We start from the raw sequence: 12,103 nt of genomic DNA, 5'->3' as shown, positions 1-12,103 counted from the left end.
TTCTCTAACAGATGTGGGCAGATATTTAGGCAGGTTGCAGTTCAGACTCTGGGAATTATCCTATGAAAAACCTGCTTCAAAATTGAAGACATCTGAGAATATTAAAACTATAGAACTATATATTTCACCCTCCTGATTTCCTGGATTCAGTGACAGTTTTCCATGAGCTGTGTTCCTCCAGCCCTAACAATAATTCTTCAGTCACTTCAGTTCAGTTCAGTTCAGTTCACTCGCTCAGTCGTGTCAGACTCTTTGCAACCCCATGAATTGCAGCATGCCAGGCCTCCCTGCTCATCAACAACACCTGGAGTTCACTCAAACTCATGTCCATCGAGTCGGTGATGCCATCCAGCCATCTCATCCTCTGTTGTCCCCTTCTCTTCCTGCCCCCAATCCCTCCCAGCATCAGAGTCTTTTCCAATGAGTCAACTCTTCGCATGAGGTGGCCAGGGTACTGGAGTTTCAGCTTTATTTTTTTATTTTTATTTTTTTGGTTTCATTCACTTTTTTATTCCCTTCATAAAATTATGTGGTGGCTACAGCTGGGGCCTGCGTCCTCTGCACGGAGACTCTGGTGTGGGTCTTCACAAGATGGTCAGTGAATTCCTGATATGGAGACTTGGTGAACACCGTCTCTTTCCAGAGGTCAGGGGTGAGGTAACTGTAGGTCTTGGGAATGACATCAAAAGTGGCCTTGGCGAAGTGGCCCAGGGTGGCGGTGCAGCCCCTGGCAGAAGTGTAGCAGTCGTCGGTGCCGGCCATCAGCAGCAGCTTCTTGGGCACAGGGGCGGAGACGATGCCAGTGCCTCTGGGGGCAGGGATGAGGCGCACCAGCACGGAGCCGCAGCGGCCAGTCACCTTGCAAGGAACCGTGTGGGGCTTGCCGATCTTGTTCCCCCAGTAGCCTCTTCGCACGGGGATGATGGACAGCTTGGCCAGGATGATGGCCCCACGGATGGCAGTGGCTACTTCCTTGGAGCACTTGACACCCAGACCGACATGTCCGTTGTAATCCCCAATGGCAACAAACGCCTTGAACCTGGTCCGCTGACCAGCACGGGTCTGCTTTTGCACGGGCATAATCTTCAAAACATCATCCTTGAGAGATGCTCCCAGGGAAAAAATAATCTCAGACTCCTTGATGGGCAGAGAGAAAAGGTAGATCTCCTCCAGAGACTTGATCTTCATGTCCTTGACCAGGCGGCCCAGCTTGGTAACGGGGAGCCACTCCTTGTCCTCGGCCTTGCCTCCGGGAGCTCCGCTGCCTCTGCCCCAGCCGCGACCCCGGCGCGACCCCGTCCCGGGACGCCACTACCGAAGCCTCCGAGGAAGCCACCGCGGCCTCCCATTCCGGGGCCCCTGGGGCCCCCGGGGCCTCAGGGCCTCCTGCAGCACCGGCGTCATCCACCATTTGGTGTTTTCACGAAGAAGAAGCTGGAGTTTCAGCTTTAGCATCAGTCCTTCCAGAGAACACACAGGACTGATCTCCTTTCGGATGGACTGATTGGATCACCTTGCAGTCCAAGGGACTCTCAAGAGTCTTCCCCAACACCACAAATCAAAAGCAAGGAGTAAACGTTTTTTAATTTCATGGCTGCAGTCGCCATCGGCAGTGATTTTGGAGCCCCCAAAATAAAGTCTGTCACTGTTTCCACTGTTTCTCCATCTATTTCTATTTCCCATGAAGTGATGGGACCAGATGCCATAATCTTCTTTTCTGACTGTTGAGCTTTAAGCCAATTTTTTCACTCTCCTCTTTCACCTTCAAAAGAGGCTTTTTAGTTCCTCTTCACTTTCTGCCATAAGGGTGGTGTCATCTGCATATCTGAGGTTATTGATATTCCTCCCAGCAATCTTGATTCCAGCTTGTGTTTCTTCCAGTCCAGCGTTTCTCATGATGTACTCTGCATAGAAGTTAAATAAGCAGAGTGACAATATACAGCCTTGACGTACTCCTTTTCCTATTTGGAACCAGTCTGTTGTTCCATGTCCAGTTCTAACTGATGCTTCTTGACCTGCATATCGGTTTCTCAAGAGGCAGGTCAGGTGGTCTGATATTCCCATCTCTTTCAGAATTTTCCACAGTTTATTGTGATCCACACAGTCAAAGGCTTTGGCATAGTCAATAAAGCAGAAATAGATGTTTTTCTTCTGAAACTCTCTTGCTTTTTTGATGATCCAGCAGATGTTGACAAATTGATCTCTGGTTCCTCTGCCTTTTCTAAAACAAGCTTGAACATCTGGAAGTTCATTGTTCATGTACTACTGAAGTCTGGCTTGCAGAATTTTGAGCATTACTTTACTAGCATGTGAGATGAGTGTAATTGTGTGGTAGTTTGAGCATTCTTTGGCATTGCCTTTCTTTGGGATTGAATGAAAACTGACCTTTTCCAGTCCTGTGGCCACTGCTGAGTTTTCCAAATTTGCTGGCATATTGAGGGCAGAACTTTCACAGCATCATCTTTCAGGATTTGAAATAGCTCAACTGGAATGCCATCACCTCCACTAGCTTTGTTCATGGTGATGCTTTCTAAGGCCCACTTGACTTCACATTCCAGGACTTCTGGCTCTAGGTGAGTGATCATACCATGGTGATTATCTTGGTCATGAAGATCTTTTTTGTACAGTTCTTCTGTGTATTCTTGCCACTCTTCTTAATATCTTCTGCTTCTGTTAGGTCCATAGCATTTCTGTCCTTTATCGAGCCCATCTTTGCATGAAATGTCCCCTTGGTATCTCTAATTTTCTTGAAGAGATCTCTAGTCTTTCCCATTCTGTTGTTTTCCTCTATTTCTTTGCATTGATCACTGAGGAAGGCTTTCTTATCTCTCCTTGCTATTCTTTGGAACTCTGCCTTCAGATGCTTATATCTTTCCTTTTCTCCTTTGCTTTTCACTTCTCTTCTTTTCACAGCTATTTGTAAGGCCTCCCCAGACTGCCATTTTGCTTTTTTTTACATTTCTTTTCCATGGGGATGGTGTTGATCCCTGTCTCCTGTACAATGTCACAAACCTCTGTCCATAGTTCATCAGGCACTCTATCAGATCTAGTCTTTTAAATCTATTTCTCACTTCCACTGTATAATCATAAGGAATTTTATTTAGGTCATACTTGAATGGTCTTGTGATTTTCCCTACTTTCTTCAATTTCAGTCTGAATTTGGCAATAAGGAGTTCATGATCTGAGCCACAGTCAGCTCCGAGTCTTGTTTTTGCTGACTGTATAGAGCTTCTCCATCTTTGGCTTCAAAGAATATAATCAATCTGATTTTGGTGTTGACCATCTGGTGATGTCCATGTGTAGAGTCTTCTCTTGTGTTGTTGGAAGAGGGTGTTTGCTATGACCAGTGCGTTCTCTTGGCAAAACTCTATTAGCCTTTGCCATGCTTCATTCCGCATTCCAAGGCCAAATTTGCCTGTTGCATTCCAGTCCCCTATAATGAAAAAGACAACTTTTTTTGGGTGTTAGTTCTAAAAGATCTTGTAAGTCTTTATAGAACCATTCAACTTCAGCTTCTTCAGTGCTACTGGTTGGGGCATAGACTTGGATTACTGTTATATTGAATGGTTTGCCTTGGAAACGAACAGAGATCATTCTGTCGTTTTTGTAATTGCATCCAAGTACTGGATTTCAGACTCTTTTGTTGACCATGATGGCTACTCATTTCTTCTAAGGGATTCCTGCCCACTATAGTAGATATAATGGTCATATGAGTTAAATTCTCCCATTCCAGTCCATTTTAGTTCTCTGATTCCTAGAATGTCGACGTTCACTCTTGCCATCTCCTGTTTGACCATTTCCAATTTGCCTGGATTCATGGACCTATGCAATATTGCTCTTTACAACATCGGACCTTGCTTCTATCACCAGTCACATCCACAACTGGATATTGCTTTTGCTTTGGCTCCATCCCTTCATTCTTTCTGGAGTTATTTCTCCACTGATCTCCAGTAACATATTGGGCACCTACTGACCTGGGGAGTTCCTCTTTCAGTATCTTATCATTTTGCCTTTTCATACTGTTCATGGGGTTCTCAAGGCAAGAAAACTGAAGTGGTTTGCCATTCTCTTCTCCAGTGGACCACATTGTGTCAGACCTCTCCACCATGACCCGCCAATCTTGGTTGGCCCCACGGCATGGCTTAGTTTCATTGAGTTAGACAAGTCACTGGTCCATGTGATTAGATTGACTAGGTTTCTGTGATTATGGTTTCAGTGTGTCTGCCCTCTGATGCCCTCTCACAACACCTGCCATCTTATTTGGGTTTCTCTTACCTTGGACGTAGGGTATCTCTTCACAGTGCTCCAGAAAGTGCAGCCGCTGCTGCTTACCTTGGATGAGGGGTATCTCCTCACGGCCACCCCTCCTGACCTTGAACGTGGAGTAGCTCCTCTCAGCCCTCTGCACCCACGCAGCCACCTCTCCTTGGTCATGGAGTTGCTCCTCTTGGCCTAACTTCAGTCACCTAAGTTTGTGTTAATATATCTACCTGCAACGAGAGTGGTAACTGTTTTGCTAATTAATTTCTGATTGACGTCTGTCAATCAGACACATGTTCCAGACTACATTCTGCCACAAGCATGTAGACTGCATTTTTAGAGGACAGTATTCTCTTGTATATGTATGTGTAACTTTGTTATATGAAAGCATATACTTGTGCTAATAATAATATATAATTTTTCTCAACTTAGTTTTTATTCAGCATAGTTTTTCTCTCCATTAAATGTTAGAGATAATCAGTTTAAATCATAAATCCTAAACTTAATGGCAGTTATGTATTTTAATAAAACACCCTGTTAGACTCAAATAAAGATCAAATTAATACTATTTTAGAATAAGATGTCAAGTGAAGTGTTATTCAATAGTATGCTTATTATACAGAATGGTTTCAGAGTAAGTTCCAAGGAAGAAAAGCAGAGCAGTCGTTATTGTTGGTGTAAGATAGTCCTTGTGTTTTTCAGGTGTTCGGACAGAGTGCATAGTATGTAATATTTGCAATAAAAATGAAGTTTCTTTTATCTTTCTGCTCTTCACCTCTTTAGTCTAGAATCCATCCACCTGATACAAGATGACTTTCATTCATTTTATGTTTACATTCCAGTTGACAGGAATGAAGGAAAAGTTCATAAAATCTTGAAAGATACGTTTGAAAATTCTACACATGCCTCTGCTCACGTGTAGGTAGAATCTGCTCGTATTCCACTCGGCACGTCACTGGGCTGTATCTAGTCAACAGAGATGCTGAAAAATAGAAGCTTTGTTCAAAGTATGTATATGGAAGGACAAATGATGCAGTGAGTATTATGTATAAAAAATATTGAGTTATATTACTGTGAGAGAAGGGAGAAAGTGAACATGGAGAAGAGTTAGTGATCTTTGTCGCCAGCTGTATTCCTATCACTCTCATAGAGGCATCTGTACTTTCCCACAAGTCTAACAGTCTTGCCAATTCCCTCTTCCAAGGAAACCAACTTAAACCCTTGTACCTGCTGGTTAACCAGTGTTTAGAGTTTTAAGTGCTGTGTGGTCCTGCCAATCTGATCCAGGTGAACTCTTCATGGTAGAATTAATGATAAATGGAAAAAAACTTTTTCTCTGTTCCTACTAAATGATATGCAATAGAAAGAGCATATCTAATTAAAAACTTTCCTTCTGAAAATGAATGCATGGAAAGGTCCCAAATTACCTGGGTTTTGGTCACTTTGTATTATGAATTCAAGGCAGAGAGTGCTTCTTGGAGGTGAGAGGTGTTCTCTTATAACTCCGCTTACAGATTGGCTACATTCAGTTTAAATCCCTCTCTTGTGTAGGAATTTGAATTTAACAAATCCCAAAATTTTGAAAATTTCAGTCATTTCTTCTAATGTCTCAACTTTTCTTTGAACAAAAAAAGTTAGCCTGTTATATACCTGGCAATAATTTATACAAATATTTTGCCAGAGCAGAGCAAGGATCGCTAGGTTTACAGACTGAAACACCTAACTATTTTTCACTTTTCCCACAAATGCTTACACAAAGTCAAAGCCACAAATTTGAGACACTTCTTCCTACCTTGTTTTTTTCTTCTTATTATTTTTTTAAAGAATTATATCAGATTTGAATCATTGGTTCCAAATTGGGAAAGGAGTACAACAAGGCTGTATATTGTCACCCTGCTTATTGAACTTCTGTGCAGAGTACATCACAAGAAATGCTGGGCTGGAGGAAGCACAAGCTGGAATCAAGATTGCAGGGAGAAATATCAATAACCTCAGATACACAGATGACACCACCCGTATGGCAGAAAGTGAAGAGGAACTAAAGAGCCTCTTGATGAAAGTGAAAGAGGAGAGTGAAAAAGTTGGCTTAAAAGCTCAACATTTAGAAAACTATGATCATGGCATCTGGTCCTATCACTTCATAGCAAATAGATGGGGAAACAGTGGAAACAGTGGGGGGGCTCCAAAATCACTGCAGATGGTGACTGCAGCCATGAAATTTAAACACGCTTACTCCTTGGAAGAAAAGCTATGACCAACTTAGACAGCGCATTTAAAAGCAGAGACACTACTTTACCGACAAAGGTCCAACTAGTCATAGCTATGGTTTTTCCAGTAGTCTTGTATGGATGTGAGAGCTGGACCATAAAGAAAGTTGAGCACCAAAGAATTGATGCTTTTGAACTGTGGTGTTCAAGAAGACTCTTGATAATCCCTTGGACAACAAGGAGATCCAACCAATTCATCCTAAAGGAAATCAGTCCTGAATATTCATTGGAAGGATTGATACTGAAGCTGAAACTCAAATACTTTGCCCACCCGATGTGAAGAACTGACTTATTTGAAAAGACCCTGATGCTGAAAAAGATTGAAGGCAGGAGGAGAAGGGGACGACAGAGGATGAGATGGTTGGATGGCATCACCAACACTCAATGGACATGAGTTGAGCAATCTCCAAGAATTAGTGATGGATAGGGTGGCCTGGCATGCTGCAGTCCATGGGGCCACAAAGAGTCAGACATGACTCAGTGACTGAACTGACTGATTGACCCACTTTTAACATCAAATGCTTTATGACACCTACCTTATAACCAGTAATTGATATTACAGAAATATAAGCTACCTATATTCTAATGAAAATATATCAGGATGCTTCAATTGACATATGAAAGAGAAATTGAAGTAAACTAATATTAATGAAATATGAATTTTAATATGTAAATGGTCAATCACACTATTCCTATAAGAGGAGTAACCTAAATAAAGCAGCTACAAGTGTATACTCACTTGTATGTTTTTAAAGGAGGAATAAAACAAACCATGAATGGTTTTCACATTAATGATGTCATTCTCCACCAAGATAAACTATTAATTACCTAACAATGTATTATAACAACCTTTCCTAGAGTTACCTCCTCATGATATTTAAGTAAATATTAAACATGCAAAAATATGCTGTTTACAAATTTAATGGGATTAAGACCTAGACTCAAATAATTATAAACAGGTTTTTCAACTATATAAATTGTCAACCAGACATGGATATATGACATTTTTCCCTTGTGGTTGATATCTCTGTAATTTGTCCAGAAGACTTTTACCTTATCTTCCCCCTTCCCTCTTTCTCTCCTCCCATCCCACACTAAATGCTATTATTTCCCTGTCCTAGGGAAGAGTAGCATCTAAGTAAGGAATGAGGTCCTCTCAAAACCATATGACTGTAATATAAGAAATACTCCTGACTCTCCTTTCCAGCTGTGGTTCCCTCTACATTCTCATAGTACTCTGTACTTATGATAGCTTTCATTGTATAAGCTATGGTCACTTATCTGCTTATCAGTATTTCTACAGACTGAGCTCCAAGAAACAAGAACAATGTCTTTTTCAATAATAAGGTCCTAGTGTCTAGTACAATGCTTGCTTCCTTTGTTTTGTTGTTTTTTTCCTACTTTATTTTTATTGGAGTATAATTGCTTTCCAATGCTGTGTTAGTCTCTGCTCTACAATGAAGTGAATCAGCTGTACATATATCTCCTCCTTCTTAGATCTCCATCCCACCCCACTCTATCCCACACATGTAATCATAAGAGAGTACCAAGCTGAGCTCCCTGTGTTTTATAGCAAGTTCCCATTAGCTATCTATTTCATACACAGTAGTATATATATGTCAATCTCAGTCTCCCAATTTATCACATCCTGCCCCCGTGTCCATATATTTATTATCTACATCTACATCTCTATTCCTGCCTTGGAAATAGTTTCATCTGTACCATTTTTCTAGGTTCCACATATTTTCATTAATATATGATATTTGTTTTTCTCTTTCTGACTTACTTTACTCTGTATGACAGACTCTAGGTCCAATGGCATCTCTGCAAATTACCTAATTTTGTTACTAATATTATGCTAGGTAATGCTCCTTTGTATATATGTACTACATCTTTTTTATTCATTCAAATGTCATTGGACATTTAGGTTGTTTCCATGTCCTGACTATTGTAAACAGAGTTACAATGAACACTGGGGGACATGTCTCCTTTTGAGTTATGGTTTTCTCAGGGTATGTGCCCAATGTGAGTTTGCTGGCTCATATGGTAGTTCTATGTTTAGTTTTCTAAGGAACCTCCATACTTCTCTCCTTGGAAGAAAAGTTATGACCAACCTAGATAGCATATTCAAAAGCAGAGACATTACTTTGCTGACTAAGGTCTGTCTAGTCAACGCTATGGTTTTTCCTGTGGTCATGCATGTATGGATGTGAGAGTTGGACTGTGAGTAAGGCTGAGCACTGAAGAATTGATATTTTTGAACTGTGGTGTTGAAGAAGACTCTTGAGAGTCCCTTGGACTGCAAGGAGATCCAACCAGTCCATTCTGAGAGAGATCAGTCCTGGATGTTCATTGGAAGGAATGATGCTACAGCTGAAATTCCAGTACTTTGGCCACCTCATGCGAAGAGTTGACTCACTGGAAAAGACTCTGATGCTGGGAGGGATTGGGGTCAGGAGGAGAAGGGGACGACAGAGGATGAGATGGCTGGACGGCATCACTGACTCGATGGACATGAGTCTGAGTGAACTCTGGGAGTTGGTGATGGACAGGGAGGCCTGGTGTGCTGCGATTCATGGGGTCGCAAAGAGTTGGACACGACTGAGAGACTGAAATGAACTGAACTGATACTTCTCTCCACAGTGGCTGTATCAATTTACATTCCCATCAAGAGTTCCCTTTTCTCCACACCCTTTCCAGCATTTAGTGTTTGTAGATTTTTTGATGATGGCCATTCTGATCAGTGTGAGGTGATACCTCATTGTAGTTTTGATTTGCACTTCTCTAATAATTAGTGATGTTGAGCATTACATGTGCCTCTTGGCCATCTGTATGTCTTCTTGGAGAAATGTTTAGGTATTCCACCTATTTTTAAACTGGTTTGTTTTGTTTTGTTTTGTTTTTGTATGTGTGTGTGTGTGTGTGTGTGTTTGATTGAACTCTATAGTTGCTTGGGGGCTTCCCCAGAGGCCTGGGGTAAAGAAGCCACCTGCAGTGCAAAAGCTGCAGGAGACATGGTTTTGATCCCTGGGACGGGAAGATCCACTGGAGGAGGGCATGGCAACCCACTCTAGTGATCTTGCCTGGAGAATCCCATGGAAGAAGGAGCCTGATGGGCTACAGTTCATAGGATCACAAAGAGTCAGACATGACTGAAGTGACTTAGCATGCATTCATGAGCTGTTTGTATATTTTGGAGATTAATCCTTTGTCCATTCCTTCATTTGCAAGTATTTTCTCCCATTCTTAGTGATCAAAAAATGTCAACTGACTTATTGGAAAACCTAATGAATAAGAAGCTTTTAGAACATGTTTTAGAAATGAAGGGCCTCCTCAACTAGCTCATCTTATTGAAGATCTTGAGTTCATCTTTGTAGACATGTAGACACACAACATTAACTTTGTTCCTGTGCCCAACATTGCCAGAACTCCAGCAATTCATTTACATTAACTAAGTCCAAGATAAGCTCATTTAGAAGAAGGAACACTTTTATCTATTTACAATAGAGATGCCAACTTGTCTGTACATTCATGCTTTCAAAACATGGCATTTGCCCCTGCAGAGGTATCTACTGAAGAAGCCGGATAACTCAATAAAATCTGTACAGGAGAAATCAACTGTTTGGGTTTAGGGGCTTGAATCATTAACTGTTTGGGCTTAGGGGCTTGGGGCATTCTGATGAATCAAGTATTTGAAGATAGATTAATAGGAGTACTGTTACATTTCTCTGGTCTTATTAGGAATACAAGACAAAGTATTTATTTTCTCTAAAGTTATTCAGAAAAAGTTTCATCTGCTGTTAACATAACTCTTCAAACTATTATAAACTTTCTTTTTATTTTTGACATAGTTACATAGTGTACACCGTTGTGGAGTTTTATTCTTTTGCATGTAGCCCTTCAGTTTTTCAAACACCATTTTTTGAAGAGACTGTCTTTCCCCATTGTATATTCTTGCCTCTTTTATCATAAATTAAGTGACATATAAGTGCAGATTTATTTGTGGATGTTCTAGTCTGTTTCTTTGATCTCTGTATCTGTTTGTGGGCCAGTGCCATACTGTTTTGACGACCATGGCTTCATCATATATTTTGAAAACAGGGGGAACCATTGTTCTTCTTTCTCAAGGTTGCTTTCATTATTTGAGGTCTTTTTTGGTTCCATGCATGTTTTAGGATTATTCTAGTTCTGTGGGAAAATGTGTTGAGTATTTTCACAGGTACTGCTTTGGATCTGTAGATTGCCTTGGATAGTATAGTCATTTTGACAATATTGACTCTTCTACTCTAAGAACACCATCTATCTTTCCATCTGTTTGTGTCAACTTCAGTTTCTTTTATCAGAATTTTTTAGTTTTCAGAGTATAAGTCTTTTGCTCCCTATATGTGTGTGTGCTAAGTTGCTTCAGTTGTGTCCAACTCTTTGCAACCCCAAGGACGGTAGTCGTCTGGCACCCCTGTCCATGGGATTTTCCAGGCAAGAATACTGGAGTGGGTTGCCATGCCCTCCTCCAGGGAATAGTCCCAATCCAGAGATCAAACCCAAGTCTCCTGGACCTCCTGAATTGCAGATGGATTCTTTACCACTGAGCCACCAGGGAAACCTTTAAACTCCTTGGTATTTATTCTTTTTAATGTGATGGCAAATAGGATTGTTTTGTTAATATCTCTTTCTGATCTCTTTTGTTGGTATACAAAAATGAAACGTGAAAGATGATTTTTTTGCAAAACTTCAGAATAGCAAAAAGTGAATATGGTATTATTGAATGTACATTAAAACAGTATAAACCATGGTATATATTGAAGTATATTCACAACCCAGGAAGTTGTACTATGTTTATTTTATATCCTTTATACACCTTCAGATTATATATATATATATATGGAATATATATACACACATACATATACAAGAAGGGACTATGAACTGATTTATATATATATATATATATATATATGTATATAATGATCAGTCTGAGCAATCACAGCAAATTAATACCAGAATTACTTTTAATTCAATCTTATTTGAAACAAGGTTTTTTGAATGAGGCACACTGTTGAAATGTCAAGGATGAATTAGTGGAGATGGCTAGTTATGAGCTGAGAAGAAGTGGGAAATTTTTTCCTATGAAATTGAATGTGTACATCTTGTTGGCAGATATACCTGGGTTACCCTACTGATAGTCATAATTTGTCTCTTTTTCCTCTAAATTCATTTAGTCATAATGGGAAGTCACTATGGGAAAGGAGTCAGAAACATCTACTCCTGCCACATGGCTATTTCGCTTCCAGTTCACCCTTCTGAACTCATGGAGAGTCTCTCATTTCAGATGATGTAGAAAGAGGAAGGGAAAAAAATTTCTCCACATTGCCTGCATACCTGTTAGTTTTGCATGTTACACTGGCAAAAACTGGAAATAGACTCCCATAATCTTCAAGTACAGACCTGATGGAAAATGGAGGGGGAGGAATATTCCAGTGGGAAGAACTTTATGCATCTGCTTCTTCACTTTGCTTAGGTGGCCATAGGTACAGATCTACACTACTTCAATGTCAGTAGTCAGAGACTTTAAAAGG

The 12,103-nt window shown here is 40.6% G+C and overlaps 1 pseudogene; it reads right to left on the bottom strand.

Moving 5' to 3' along the window:
- Positions 1-491: 491 nt before the first annotated feature.
- On the bottom strand, positions 492-1,411 carry LOC120862768 (annotated as a pseudogene).
- Between the last annotated feature and the right edge of the window lie 10,692 nt (positions 1,412-12,103).

The sequence above is a fragment of the Oryx dammah genome, unplaced genomic scaffold, assembly GCF_014754425.2.
Source record: "Oryx dammah isolate SB20612 unplaced genomic scaffold, SCBI_Odam_1.1 HiC_scaffold_4, whole genome shotgun sequence".
NCBI lineage: Eukaryota > Metazoa > Chordata > Mammalia > Artiodactyla > Bovidae > Oryx > Oryx dammah.
The sequence above is the reverse complement of the archived record's forward strand: the minus strand, read 5'-3'. Positions and strand labels throughout refer to the sequence as shown.